General features: G+C 35.5%; 1 long non-coding RNA gene across 2 annotated transcripts in view; it reads left to right on the forward strand.

Moving 5' to 3' along the window:
• LOC148940094 (uncharacterized) overlaps positions 1 to 13,689 on the forward strand; it is a 35,967-nt gene extending 22,278 nt beyond the window's left edge. For both annotated transcript variants that reach the window (XR_016143467.1, XR_016143468.1), the window contains exons 3-4: positions 11,147 to 11,272; positions 13,266 to 13,689. This is a non-coding gene — a long non-coding RNA (uncharacterized LOC148940094). The remainder of the gene's footprint in view (positions 1 to 11,146; positions 11,273 to 13,265) is intronic.
• Positions 13,690 to 14,437: the final 748 nt, after the last annotated feature.

Consider the following 14,437-nt stretch of genomic DNA (forward strand, 5'->3'; position numbering starts at 1 on the left):
CTACCAAATAGTGAAATCTCTGAAAGAAGTACTGAAATTTAGGAAATTTGAATTTGAAGTAAACAGAGTAAGAGACAAAATGACAGTATACCTCATGGATGAAGAATCATCAAAAATTGTCCAAAAAATGAACATTGTTGCTGGAGGGAATGTTACTGGAAGTGTTAAGCAGAGATTGAGCTGAGGGATCATAAAAGGAGTCCAACTAAGCATGACAGATGAAGAGATTTTAGAGTGTATGGAGTCACCTATTAAAGTAAAAGAAGTTCACCGGCAAAAATGGTACAACAAAGAAACAAAAAAGCTATCTGACAGTTACGCAATAATGGTGGTTTTTGAAGGTAATTGTCTTCCCCCAAGTGTGTGGTTTTGTGGAAGAAAAGAGAAGTCCAGGTGTATAACAGGAGATTATTGCAGTACCATAAGTGTCAAAAATATGGTCATAAACCGGATGTTTGTTTAACTCAAGTTCATACATGCCTAAGATGCTCAGGAAATCATTCATCTGATATGTGCCATCTCAAAAATACTGATAGTACCTCAAGGCCCAAATCATATATATGTGCCAATTGCAACGGCAATCATTCTTGTACATCATTTGCTTGCCCTGTTAGAATCCAGAATAAAGAAATCCTGCAAGTGGCAGAGATATATCACATGGGTTTTAAGAGAGCCCAAGTAACCTATAGAAGCTATGCAGATGTGGCCAGCAAAAAACTAACTGTGAGTACCCCTTATTTCAATCAACATCATAAAGAAATTGAACAGAAGGCAGCAAAATCCCTAATAATTGGATTACTTCTAAGACCAGAAATGCTTAAATTAAGTGAACTATCATTAATAGAATGTATAAATAAATTATGTAACCTTGTGCATAAATTGCAGCTTGGAGAGCTAAACAAAGATGAAATTAGAAGTGTTTGTTTAATTAATGAGACAGAAGCACAACAATATGGACCTTAAAATATTGTCATGGAACTCACAATTAGTGAGGAATGAGAAGAAAGATCTTGTTGTTGAATTTTGTCATAAAAACTGTATTGATGTCTTATGTCTCCAAGAAATCTGGCTAAAACCCTAAATAAATATGAGTTCCCAGGGCTATAATATTTTGAGGAAAGACAGAATTGAAACAGGAAGAGGCGGGGTGTTGATATGTATTAGCAAAAAATACCACTACACCGAAGTGCATATTGAATTAGGTGACAATTGTGAAGAGTATGTTGAAATAGTTGGATGCAAGCTCCATTTGGGAAATAGTAAAATCTTCAATGTTATAAATGTTTACAACTCGAATGGGAATAATAAAGACATTGGTGGCATTATAAATGAACTACTTCATAAAATACCAAACGCAGAACAGGTGGTTTTAATGGGGGATTTTAATACCCATAGTAAAGTCTGGTGTAATTGTGATTTTATTAATGCTTCAGGTAAAAGCCTTGAAGATATGTTACTGGAAAATAATATATGCTTAATTACACCAAAAGGACTGCCAACCCGAAAAAATCTTATTACAGGAGTTTCCACCACTATAGACTTGACTTTCACTACCCCAGATCTAGTGGCATCAGCAACTGTGTCAACCTTAGTAAATACATCTTTGTTTAGCGACCATGCCCCAATTTTATTAAATGTTTGTGATGGTCGGTTTGAGATTTCCGATAAATTTGAGACAAACAAGATTACTAAGTTTCAAATCAAGAAGGCAGATAGGAGAAAGTTTAAAGAATTTCTTGAACAAAAAGACATTTTGGCTGTAGTAGAAAGAGAGCAACGTGTTGATGACAAAGTGAAGGTTTTCCGGGACAGCATAATTGAAGCAGCAACAAAAGCTGTTCCACTGAAGGCCAAATATAAGGGGCAAAGGAATTCATGTATATGGTGGAACAAAGATTGTGATGCAGCTAAAAAGAAATATCTAAGAAGAAAAAATGAGTATGAACAAGCAACAATAATATACAACTATCTTGAGGTGAAAAGAGCTTATGCAGCATTTAAGAGAGCGATTTCACTAGCCAAGAAAAAGAGCTGGGAAGAGTTTATTGAAAATTTGGATTTCTGGAAACCAGTAAGTAAGGTCTGTTTTCATCAAACAAATGCAAAACAAAACCCCACCCAGAAAATCCAACCTCCTGTAGTGTACAATAATCAGTTACTAGTGACAGATCAAGATAAAGCAAATGCAGGTGCCAATTATTTAAATAAGACAATAGGAAATACTGATCCAAATGCTACAGAAGTGGCCAGAATGATAGCTAAAGTTAAAAGAATGGCAAATCAGGATTTGCAGAGCCCTTATAATCAGCCATTTACTAATGTTGAAATTGACAGTGTAATAAGAAATCTCCCTATTACCTCACCAGGAGAAGATATGATTTATCCACAGTTTGTTCAAGCTTTGCCAAAGCAGTGGATTATGGTGTTGCTTGCCATCATCAATTTGGCTTGGAATGATGGATATTTTCCAAGTGCATGGAAAAGGGGCCAAGCAATTATGATCCCAAAACCAGGAAAGGGCAATTCAAAACTGGAAGACCAGCGGTTCTTAACTTTGCTCCCAGTTTTAGGGAAAGTATATGAACGACTTATTAAGAAAAAACTTAACTATGAAGTACAAAAAGGGGCGGCCTTAAAGATATACAATGCGGCTTCAGGAAAAACAAAAGTACCATAGAAAATTTGCTCTGCTTTAAACAGGATGCTTTATATGCTCTCCAGAATGGACTTATAATGATTGCAGTTTTTCTTGACGTCAAGGACGCGTTTGATAACATTGTACATAGCCAAATATTGTCAGGAATAATTGAGGCTGGAATTAGAGGTAGAATGCTGCTGCTAAGTAAAAATTATCTTGAAGACCAAGTAGTGACAGTGAGAGTAGGAAATACAATGTCAACAGCCCTAGTAAGAGGAAGAAGGGGAGTACCTCAGGGGTCAGCCTTAGGATCTGATTTTTACAATATGGGAGAGTATAATATCCCTATTGGAGAAGGAGATTCAAACGCGGGAATTTTCGCTGATGTTAACACTTTGTGGGTTATAGCAAGGACATTGAAAGAGGGAATCAAAGCTATTTCAGAAGTATTAGTGCAAGTTGAAAACTGGGCAACTGATATTGATCTCAAATTTTCAACACATAAAATAAAAGCCATGTTAATAACTCGGAAGAAAACGAAAGTTACCCCAATAATTAGATTTTATGGCCAGCAGATCGAGTTTGTGAGTGAAACAAAGTTCCTGGGTGTGAATATAGAGAAAAATTTGAATTGGAAACCACATATTGAAATGACCAAGGCTGCTATCGTTAAAAGGCTGAATCTTATGAAGATACTTACAACTGTTAGCTGTGGGTAAAAACCCAGTTTTATGATGGAGTTTTATATAAAATATATTAGGTCTAAGATAGAATATGCTTCCGTGATTTATTCCTCAGGCAGTGATACAACCCTAGCAAAGTTGAATTCCTTACACAATGCAGCTATACGCATTGCCTTTGCAGCCTTAAAGACTACCCCTATTGTGTTTTTAATGTCAGAGTCAGGACTTGAAAGCCTGGAAACCAGGAGAAAGGTAAATGTCCTGAAATATGTAAAAAAAATTGTGGACAACCGATAATACAAACCCAGTTAGATCAAGAATAGTTAAACTAGGAAAAATTGTTACATCAAATAAGTTAAAAAGAGAAACCAGGAAAATGTCTTCTCGTATCGGTGAACAGTTTGGAGTGACACTAAAAATGACAGATATGTTAAAAGTTCCAGAAATTGCATTACCTGCTTAAAGATATACAATGCGGCTTCAGGAAAAACAAAAGTACCATAGAAAATTTGCTTTGCTTTAAACAGGATGCTTTATATGCTCTCCAGAATGGACTTATAATGATTGCAGTTTTCATTGACATCAAGGACGCGTTTGATAACATTGTACATAGCCAAATATTGTTAGGAATAATTGAGGCTGGAATTAGAGGTAGAATGTTGCTGCTAAGTAAAAATTATCTTGAAGACCAAGTAGTGACAGTGAGAGTAGGAAATACAATGTCAACAGCCCTAGTAAGAGGAAGAAGGGGAGTACCTCAAGGGTCAGCCTTAGGATCTGATTTTTACAATGTGGGAGAGTATAATATCCCTATTGGAGAAAGAGATTCAAACGCGGGAATTTTCGCTGATGTTAACACTTTGTGGGTTACAGCAAGGAAATTGGAAGAGGGAATCAAAGCTATTTCAGAAGTATTAGTGCAATTTGAAAACTGGGCAACTGATATTGATCTAAAATTTTCAACACGTAAAACAAAAGCAATGGTAATAACTCAGAAGAAAACGAAAGTTACCCCAATAATTAGATTTTATGGCCAGCAGATCGAGTTTGTGAGTGAAACAAAGTTCCTGGGTGTGAATATAGAGAAAAATTTGAATTGGAAACCACATATTGAAATGACCAAGGCTGCTAGCGTTAAAAGCCTGAATCTTATGAAGATGCTTACAACTGTTAGCTGGGGGCAAAAACCCAGTTTTATGATGGAGTTTTATATAAAATATATTAGGTCTAAGATAGAATATGCTTCCGTAATTTATTCCTCAGGCAGTGACACAGCCCTAGCAAAGTTGAATTCCGTACACAATGCAGCTATACGCATTGCCTTTGCAGCCAGAAAGACTACCTCTATTGTGTTTTTAATGTCAGAGTCAGGACTTGAAAGCCTGGAAACCAGGAGAAAGGTAAATGTCCTGAAATATGTAAAAAAAAATTGTGGACAACAGATAATACAAACCCAGTTAGATCAAGAATAGTTAAACCAGGAAAAATTGTTACATCAAATAAGTTTAAAAAGAGAAACCAGGAAAATGTCTTCTCGTATCGGTGAACAGTTTGGAGTGACACTAAAAATGACAGATATGTTAGAAGTTCCAGAAATTGCATTACCTGCTTAAAGATATACAATGCGGCTTCAGGAAAAACAAAAGTACCATAGAAAATTTGCTTTGCTTTAAACAGGATGCTTTATATGCTCTCCAGAATGAACTTATAATGATTGCAGTTTTCCTTGACGTCAAGGACGCGTTTGATAACATTGTACATAGCCAAATATTGTCAGGAATAATTGAGGCTGGAATTAGAGGTAGAATGTTGCTGCTAAGTAAAAATTATCTTGAAGACCAAGTAGTGACAGTGAGAGTAGGAAATACAGTGTCAACAGCCCTAGTAAGAGGAAGAAGGGGAGTACCTCAAGGGTCAGCCTTAGGATCTGATTTTTACAATATGGGAGAGTATAATATCCCTATTGGAGAAGGAGATTCAAACGCGGGAATTTTCGCTGATATTAACACTTTGTGGGTTACAGCAAGGACATTGGAAGAGGGGATCAAAGCTATTTCAGAAGTATTAGTGCAAGTTGAAAACTGGGTGACTGATATTGATCTCAAATTTTCAACACAAGACAAAAGCCATGTTAATAACTCGGAAGAAAATGAAAGTTACCCCAATAATTAGATTTTATGGCCAGCAGATTGAGTTTCTGAGTGAAACAAAGTTCCTGGGTGTGAATATAGAGAAAAATTTGAATTGGAAACCACATATTGAAATGACCAAGGCTGCTTGCATTAAAAGGCTTAATCTTATGAAGATGCTTACAACTGTTAGTTGGGAGCAAAAACCAAGTTTTATGATGGAGTTTTATATAAAATATATTAGGTCTAAGATAGAATATGCTTCCGTAATTTATTCCTCAGGCAGTGACACAACCCTAGCAAAGTTGAATTCCGTACACAATGCAGCTATACGCATTGCCTTTGCAGCCAGAAAGACTACCCCTATTGTGTTTTTAATGTCAGAGTCAGGACTTGAAAGCCTGGAAACCAGTAGAAAGGTAAATGTCCTGAAATATGTCAAAAAATTGTGGACAACAGATAATACAACCCAGTTAGATCAAGAATAGTTAAACCAGGAAAAATTGTTACATCAAATAAGTTAAAAAGAGAAACCAGGAAAATGTCTTCTTGTATCGGTGAACAGTTTGGAGTGACACTAAAAGTGACAGATATGTTAAAAGTTACAGAAATTGCAATACCTGCTCCTTGGGAGACAATTAAGCTACAGTGCAATCTTAAGTTTGAAACAAATGGATACCATGATTCCAGGATAAACTTTAAATTAATAATGGCTGAGAAATACAGGGATTCCTTGATATATATACAGACGGATCTAAGAAAAGTAACCCAATTTCTGCAGTAGGGGCCGCCTTTGTCATTCCATTGATACAAGTGTCAAAGACATTTAAACTGCATTCAGGGGCAACAATCTTCCAGGCTGAAGTATTAGCCATAAAGGAAGCAATTGTATTTGCTAAAGAAAATCTTAGCAACCAAAGAAACATTGTATTGTTGTCAGATTCAAAAAGTGCATTGGAGGCACTTGCCAATTTTTATCATAATGGGAAAATTTCAAGAGAAGTTGTATTGTGCTACACGGAAATAGTTTCATTTATGTCAACAGCAAACATATGTCTTCAGTGGATCCCTGCCCATGTTCAGATTCAGGGGAATGAGAGTGCCGACACAGCTGCTAAAATGACATGCGAAACAATAAAAGTATTTACTAGTGGTTCAACTCCTAGATCTCCAATGCAATTAGATCAATTGATACATTCAGTAAGAACGTATGATTTTGAGGATAGCAGAAATCAATCCGGAAATTGGTTTGTTACCCGAAAAGTAGCAAGAAAGTTTGAGAGACATGCGTACCAAGGATTAAGTAGGAAAGAGGGAAGATTTGCTAACTTTCAGCAGTCGTTAGAATCCGAAGTACGACAGATCATCCATGCTGAAAAAGACCGAAAGTCACGGAAAAACAACATTGTTGCATACGATATTGATGCTTCCATTGATGATACTAGCATTGTCAAGCAGTTTTTATCAACCGAGTACGGAATCAATTGCGGATCCATAACCAACGTCCGTCGCCTCAAGCAGAATGTACAAGCTAGTGATCCAACCCACAATACGAATCCACCCCTTATGTTTGCTGTTTCATTGTTTCAGATAAAAAAAAACAGATCTTGAAAAAGTCTTACTGAAGGAAAGGAGCGGTACAGGTATTTTTCTCAATTTATTAAACTCAGACCAGAAAACCACCCTCTGGGTAAGAAAGGTGGCGGAATTCTGTTCTTTATCCGTAATTATTTATATCCAAGTGAAATCCCAATTCAGTGTCTTAATCCCTTTGATGAAGATATGTGGGTGTGTGTTCGACCTAAAGTCTTGCCGCGTCCTTTTAATTTAATTGTCCTTTGTTGTTTTTATTACTCCCCTAATCAGAGATCCGCTGACAAAATAAATTTTATCGAAAAATTACATGCAAGTGCTGACTTTGTACAATCAAAATACCCAAATACAGGAATTTTCCTGATGGGTGACGCAAACGATATAAGACTTGATTCTACATGTAACGCTTTTAATTTAAAACAGGTCGTTAATGTCCCTACTACAAAAGGCAATACTAATTTGCACTAATCTTTCGAAGTTTTACAAACCCGTCTCCAATCTGACCCCTCTAGTGGCTATTTACCACTTTAGCCTTTTGCTATCTCCACTGGCTAAAGTTATACAGTCGTTTTATACAACTGAAAAAACGTTTATACCACTAACAGACTCATGAAATTTAAAATTTTGCTCCGGAACTAATACAGAAAATTGTTACACAGTGTATAACACAAATGACGTTGACTACATGGCTTTGTCCCTCCAAAATCTATTGAGGAGTAATTACGAATTCCACTTCCCTGAGAAAAATTTTAAAACCTGTTCTACAGATAAGCCTTATGTTACTGAGTCTTTTAAAAAAACTTATAAGAAAAAAAATCAATTTTTTCAATGCAGGTCGCATTACTGAGGCTAATAGTCTAAGGAAGTTCCTAAAGAAAAAAATTAAGAAAAGCAGCTTTTGATTATTATAATAATAAAGTCAGATCTATGTTCTTACAAGCCCAAGCAATGGTATAGAAAAATTAAAGAAGTATGCGGAAAAAGTCCTTCCGAGGTTGATTTTCAACTCCCTGAACCCCCTAATAAGACTGCCAATGATTTAAACTTGTACCTTGCTTCCATCGTGCAAAGTTTCCCCCTTTCACTGGCTCAAGTCCAACTATTCCTCCCAATACTTCCTTTCCCTTTATTTCTCCCTCTGATTTTATAATTAAAATTCTAAAGCTTAGAAAATCAAGTATTTGTCCCTTGGACATCCCAGTTGACTTAATTAAAGCCCTTTCGGACAAAATTGCTGAGCCTTTATCAAATATTTTCAACCTCATCACAAAATTTGGTAAATTCCCAAGTTGCTGGAAACAAGGTTTTATAACACCTGTCCCTAAAAAATGCGCCAGTCTGACTTTCGCCAACATTTGCCCCATTACGCTCACTTCTGTTTTTTCCAAACTTTATGAAGGTTTCCTCTGTGACTGGCTTAAGGATAAAATTTGTCCGCGTATTGACACCCGGCAGTTTGGTAACTTAAAGAAAACTTCCACCACTCATTACCTTGTGCACTTAATGCATACCATCGTAAGTAACCTTGATAAACCAAATGTCTGGCTGAACCTTGTCTTAGTTGATTTCCAAAAAGTTTTTGACACCACCCTAATTCGTTCACTACTGGTTAACTTTAAACTTGATCCTCTGTTAGTAAATATTGTTACATCGTTTCTTTCAAATAGATCCCATGCTATAAAATACAAAATATTTTCTCTAGCCCCCTCCCCATATATTGTGGAATTCCTCAAGGAACCTTATTGGGGCCACTTTAATTTCTAGTTATAATTAATGATATTGGTAAAGAATTCCCCTAAAGGTGGAAATACGTGGATGACTTGATGATCTTCGAAGTATGTCAAAGGAACATTAAAAGTGACCCCCTTGAAATTTTATTCCACATTTAGGATGAAGCTAAGAACCTAAATATGAAAGTAAATTCCACTAAATCAAATATAATAACGATAAATTTCTTGAAATCTATTCCCGCCTTCTTTGACCCTATCCCCCCAGATATCTCTGTGTCTTCCTTTAAATTACTTGGGGTTGCAATTTCCTCTAATTTAAAGTGGGATATCCACGTAAAAGATATTGTCCGTAGAGCTAATGCGTCCATTTCTCTCCTTAAGCTCTTGAATAAATTTAACATCCCCCCCTCCCATTCTTTAAGGATTTATGCTTCCTTTGTCCGCCTGCATCTTGAATATGCTTGTCCAGTTTAGCATCCTGGCATCTCCCGTGAATCAGATAAAATTGAATCTATTCAAAAAAGAGCCCTAAGAATAATTTTTAAAGAAACTTTGGTACCATATTCACTCCTTCTAAAAATGGCCAAGCTGGAAACTCTTGAGCTTTGGAGAGGAACGCTGTGTCTCCATTTTGCAAAAAATTTAATAATAAACCCTTGCACGGAAAACATTTTCCCCAAAAGACAATCCCCATCCAGACACCGCCTGCCACGTACTATATCTGAACCCATCCCTATCTTGTCCCCCATCCGTTGTTTAACCTCCAGATATGAAAAAACCCTTTGTCCCCTTCATTACAGATCAAATAAACCACTAGTTTTTTTTTTTTTTTTTTTTTTTTTTTTTTTTTTTGTTTTTTTTAACTTGTGATTCCCATGCTGGTGTCCGTTTGGCTCTTCCGTTCCCTCCCCTTTTTATATACTGTCTTTTTAAAATTATTTTTATATCAATTTTTTTTTTGGTTTTGTTTTAATTTGTGCCTTTTTAACTTTCTTACATTTGACACTTTTTGTTTTCTAGACTAATGAATGGCTTTGCCTTTCTGATATTGTTGTTTTTGGCATTGTTTAGTCAGTTTTTTAGTTGTTGTGCTATTTCTATGTATTTTTTTATTATATGACCCCGAAATGCGAATTCGGCCCTTCGGGGCTTGTGATAGTCATTTTTTGAAATAAATATCTCTCTCTCTCTCTCTTATGATCGATCAAAACAGGATCGAGAGAGATATGAAGCACTTGTTGCAGAGCTTAAGGACAGAACAGCTGTAGGTGAACAAAACCTTGTTATCCGCGAATTCTGTATTGTGTCGAAAAAAACCGGAAAGCGGAGGAGAATACCCTCCTCCGACCCCGATGTAGAATTACAAGCTTTGAACTGTGTAAATAATGTAAATATGTGTGTTACCAAACATGTTAGGGCTATTTCTACGGAAAGACTCTCATCCATGACCATGGACGTAGGGAGAGGGGGCAGCTGCCCCCGCCTAGACTTTCAAATTTACAATAGATATGGCTGAAAAAGCAGATGGTTGGAAAAGCAGTTGATAAAACTCCATCACACTATCGACTGCCCCCTCCCCCTAGACAATATGCTGCCTAATGCTGCCTAAGCCCATGTCCATGACAGCTCATTGGAAAGTGAAACAAGCTCTGAAAGCTACTACACTGCTAACTCGAAAGCAACAGTGACCACTTTAAGCGGAACAGATGAGGACTCGGGTCAGCCGAGCAACAGGAACAACGACCGGAGTAAGCAACACCAAAAACGAGTAAGTCCAGATTTTCTGCTCTAATTACTAACCGTAGACCAACTTCTTAACAAATTAAATGAGCTGAAATCCGTGATTTAGTCAAAAAATTATTATCTGGTCCTATTGACTGAGGTTTGTCTCAAGTCTAGTAGCAACAAGCTCGAAGATTCCCATGTTAAGATTCCAGGGTATGGTGTTGTGTCTAACCTACATTCTCCAGAATGCAGGTGTGGTATGTTAGTGCTATTCAAGACATGTTATAGTATACGGTCATTATGTCTCCCAGGTAATTCACAATTTGTTGAATCTGTATGGTTCGACCTGTGCTGTAAAAACTCAAAGCCTTAAAAATGGTGTTATCTTAGACTAATCTTTTCTTTAATAAAACAAAACAAAAAATCATAGGAGTATATGTTCCTTAAAAACCGTCTGAAAATATACTGCATTCATAAAATCTATTTTTTGTCAATTTCCTGACACCCAGTCAATATCGCTAGTTTTAATTTACTGTTTATAAAAGATTTTGTTGCGTAGCAGACGTAAAAAACAGAAGTTTGTTTATATAACCTATGTTATATTAATTGTAACACAAAAAATAAATCTCTGTTATTCTTTTATTTTAGGGAGACATGTTTTTCGGAGCAGCGAAAGTTCGCACTTCTTAGGTGGTCAGCTCTCGACAGAGAATTGAAGTGAGCCCAATCTTGCTGCAAGCAAGACTTGGTGGCAATGTTGCCACCAAATTATCAGTAAGCTATAATTATTGCCTATTATAATTTTACCTGTTAGATTTAGAGATATCAGCATCCAATAACAGTTTTGTAATTGACTGTGTGGATAGTTGTTCTATGTGTCAAAAACACAGTAGTTAAAACGCATTAGTAAATAAACCAGCACATGTTTAGTTTTTGCTTCTGATTATTTAAAAATTTCTTGTCCAAGAATAAAAATTCTTGTCCATGAACCATGTAAGGAGCAAAAATTTCTAAGCCAAAATTTCGCATAAGCATTAATGGAACACGTTTTTTTGTGTTACACATGACATAAATTATTGCTTAGATTTATCTATCATTGCTATTTAGAAGGAAACTTTTCGCATTGTTTCAAAGGTTTATGAATTCTATGGGAATTTATTATTGATTCTAATCCATGCATCAATGACATTAATAGTATCCCTGATTTTTTTTTATGGGTAGATATCAGAGACTAAATAATAACAAAATTTCGAAATAACAAAATTTCGTTGTATTGTTTTTTTTTTGCGTTTTCGGTGGGGTATTTGTTTTTGAAAAAAAAAATATTATTTTACTAGCATGAACTTCAAAATATGCTGATTTCTGCAAAAACAGCCAAAAGATTTTACATAATCCTTTTACCAAAAAATACGTTCAAATATTTTGAGTGTATTTATTTTCGCGACCAAGAGAAATCCTGGCTATCATCTTACGGGGTTTTTCCGCCGTCCAATTGTTAGCTAACAAAATTTGTTTGGACGGTGAAAACAGAATTGTTAGCTAACAGAAATAGTTAGCTTATAATTCGCAGAAATATGATATTGGGCAGGAAATTCAAAGAAAAATTCGGACCAAGATAGTGTTGCTGTGATTTTATCTCAGCTTGATAATACCCAACTGACACCAAGGTTTTGAAATTCAATTAATAGAATATTTCAAAGTGTTCATATCTTATAGAAAAAAATATATATAACTATTAATGCTAGCAAGTGAAACAAAGGCAGAAATTTTTTTATTAATTGGCAAAGTACATTGAATTTAGGCGAAAATAAAAATACCAGTGCTTAAACTTTCCTAATGTAACTGTTTAGTGCATTTACATAAATTATCCCATGTATGGAGGAAGTGGATCAACCTAGTAAAAAATGTAATTTGATTACAAGTGAAATTGTTATATTTTTGGTCATTTCAAATTGCTATGACTACGTGGCAATTTCGTTGTTTTCCTTTTTTTTAAAGGAAGAATTGATTTTTTTTTTTTCAATGAGATTACCAGAAAAGATATTTCTAAAAAACTAGAAGGGGAAACGAAGAAAAAGAAGAAATAGCAGCAGTCCTCGATTCTCTATCAATATTGTAAGCATAAAAAGTACCTATCTTGCTTATTTTTTTAAAATTTCGCTTTAAATTCCCCAATAATTTCTTTCCACAAGTATTCAATTTGTTAAAGAAATCTTCTAACAATGTTAGCTAATGAAAGGTCTAAAAACACAGTTTTGTGCACTTTTGCAGTTTTCGAACATTGAATTGATTTTTTTAGGTTGATTTATTACTGATTAACTTGATGGGTTCAGTACTCTTTCTTTTACTTTAAACCACTATTTTATTGAATGAACCAATGGAAGCTTCTGGAGAAACTTTTTCTCCACTAATGTCACCTTGTTCTCATTTGAAAATAGCTCTTCAATTTGTTCGGATTTGATGAAAAGCTTTGGTCGATCGTGCAGTTTACATAGCACTATAGCTTGAAGAGAAATTCAAATTTTGAAGTCTTGGCCTTCAACTGCTCAAGACTTTCTTCCAGGGCTCAGTAGGCAGTATCGACTAATAAAAAAAATAATTCAATTTAAATTGTTTCTTGTGATTCAGTAAGATATTCGTATCTACCCTCCCAGTCAGAATGTTTCTTGTGCGTTTTCAGCGTAAAAGTGAGCCTTTTCCTCCTCGAATGGGGCAGGAAAACTTTCTTTGTTTATCTTCGCTTTTTAAAATCTCATTTTTATTCCAGTTGCTATCGCCAAACAGAGAAAGAAGATTTTTTTGTATGTGTCTTTCAAGTGCTCAAGGAAATTGTATACTGGCAATTGAGTGTGTATGTGTTTTTAATAAGTTACCATGTTACGAAGACTGCGTTTGTAAACGCTGTAAAAACAAGTTTTAAAGATTTTGATGTCTGTTTCCTATTGTTTTATTTTGTTTAACATTTATATAAGAAAAGGAAACGGTTAAAATTGGGGGTTTTAAGGCCAAGCGAGAATACTTAATAAACAAACAAAGTGAATATTTCTAGAGGACAGTCGCGCGTGGCCGTAAAAACCCCATAATCTCGTGTGGCCTTAAAAACCTTAATTGTGATCGTTTCCTTTTCTTATTTTATGGAAGGCCAAGGTGGTTATAGAATTTAAATTTAAATAAAGCTTTTCTGAAGTTTGTCTGATGTCTCTATTGTTGATGAGGCAAGGACATCAGTTTGATTTTACTATTTTACCTTGTGATTTAAATAGAAGTGATTGATTAGAGTCTCTATGAAAGCAATTTGAGTCTTCATAAGATAACACTCTTAGACTATTTAAATTCAGAAAGCCAATAGCCTCATGTTTCAAAGCTCAAGACTCATGAGGCTATTGAGGTTTTGGGCAAAATTAATTTATTCGTGGCCCTATTTGAAAAATAAGCGAGGCTTATTTTCTTAGTATGGAGAAAACTATCCTAATATCGGCAAAGACATTCGAACTAAGAAATCACGATAAAATGGCTGCAAACAGAGAGTCTTCCATTGCGGAGTGCAGGAGCACTCTGGCAGTCAAGCAGTTCGTGGTAGCGAACTGTAAGTAAGGAGCAACCTGGCTCAATAGTAACCGAAACTCTAAAAAACGAAATTTTTATACACATAGATACATCAAAAGAATCAGATTTTTGTGCTGATTTCAAATATATAAGTTTCATCAATTTTAGTTTTGACCATCAAAAGTTACTTGCCTGAGAAAATTTGCCTTATTTTTGAAAAAAGGGAGAAATGACCTGTAAAAGTCAAAACTTTTAATGAAAATCACGCCATCTGATTCAGCGTATCAGAGAACCCTGTTATAGAAGTTTCTAGCTCCTATCTGCAAAATGTGGAATCTTGCATTTCTTGCCAGAAAAAAGATCGCGGATGCGTGTTTATCTGTTGTTGTTATT

Source organism: Artemia sp. Qi Xiang Cuo, chromosome 20 (genome assembly GCF_049724085.1).
Source record: "Artemia sp. Qi Xiang Cuo chromosome 20, ASM4972408v1, whole genome shotgun sequence".
NCBI classification, from domain to species: domain Eukaryota; kingdom Metazoa; phylum Arthropoda; class Branchiopoda; order Anostraca; family Artemiidae; genus Artemia; species Artemia sp. Qi Xiang Cuo.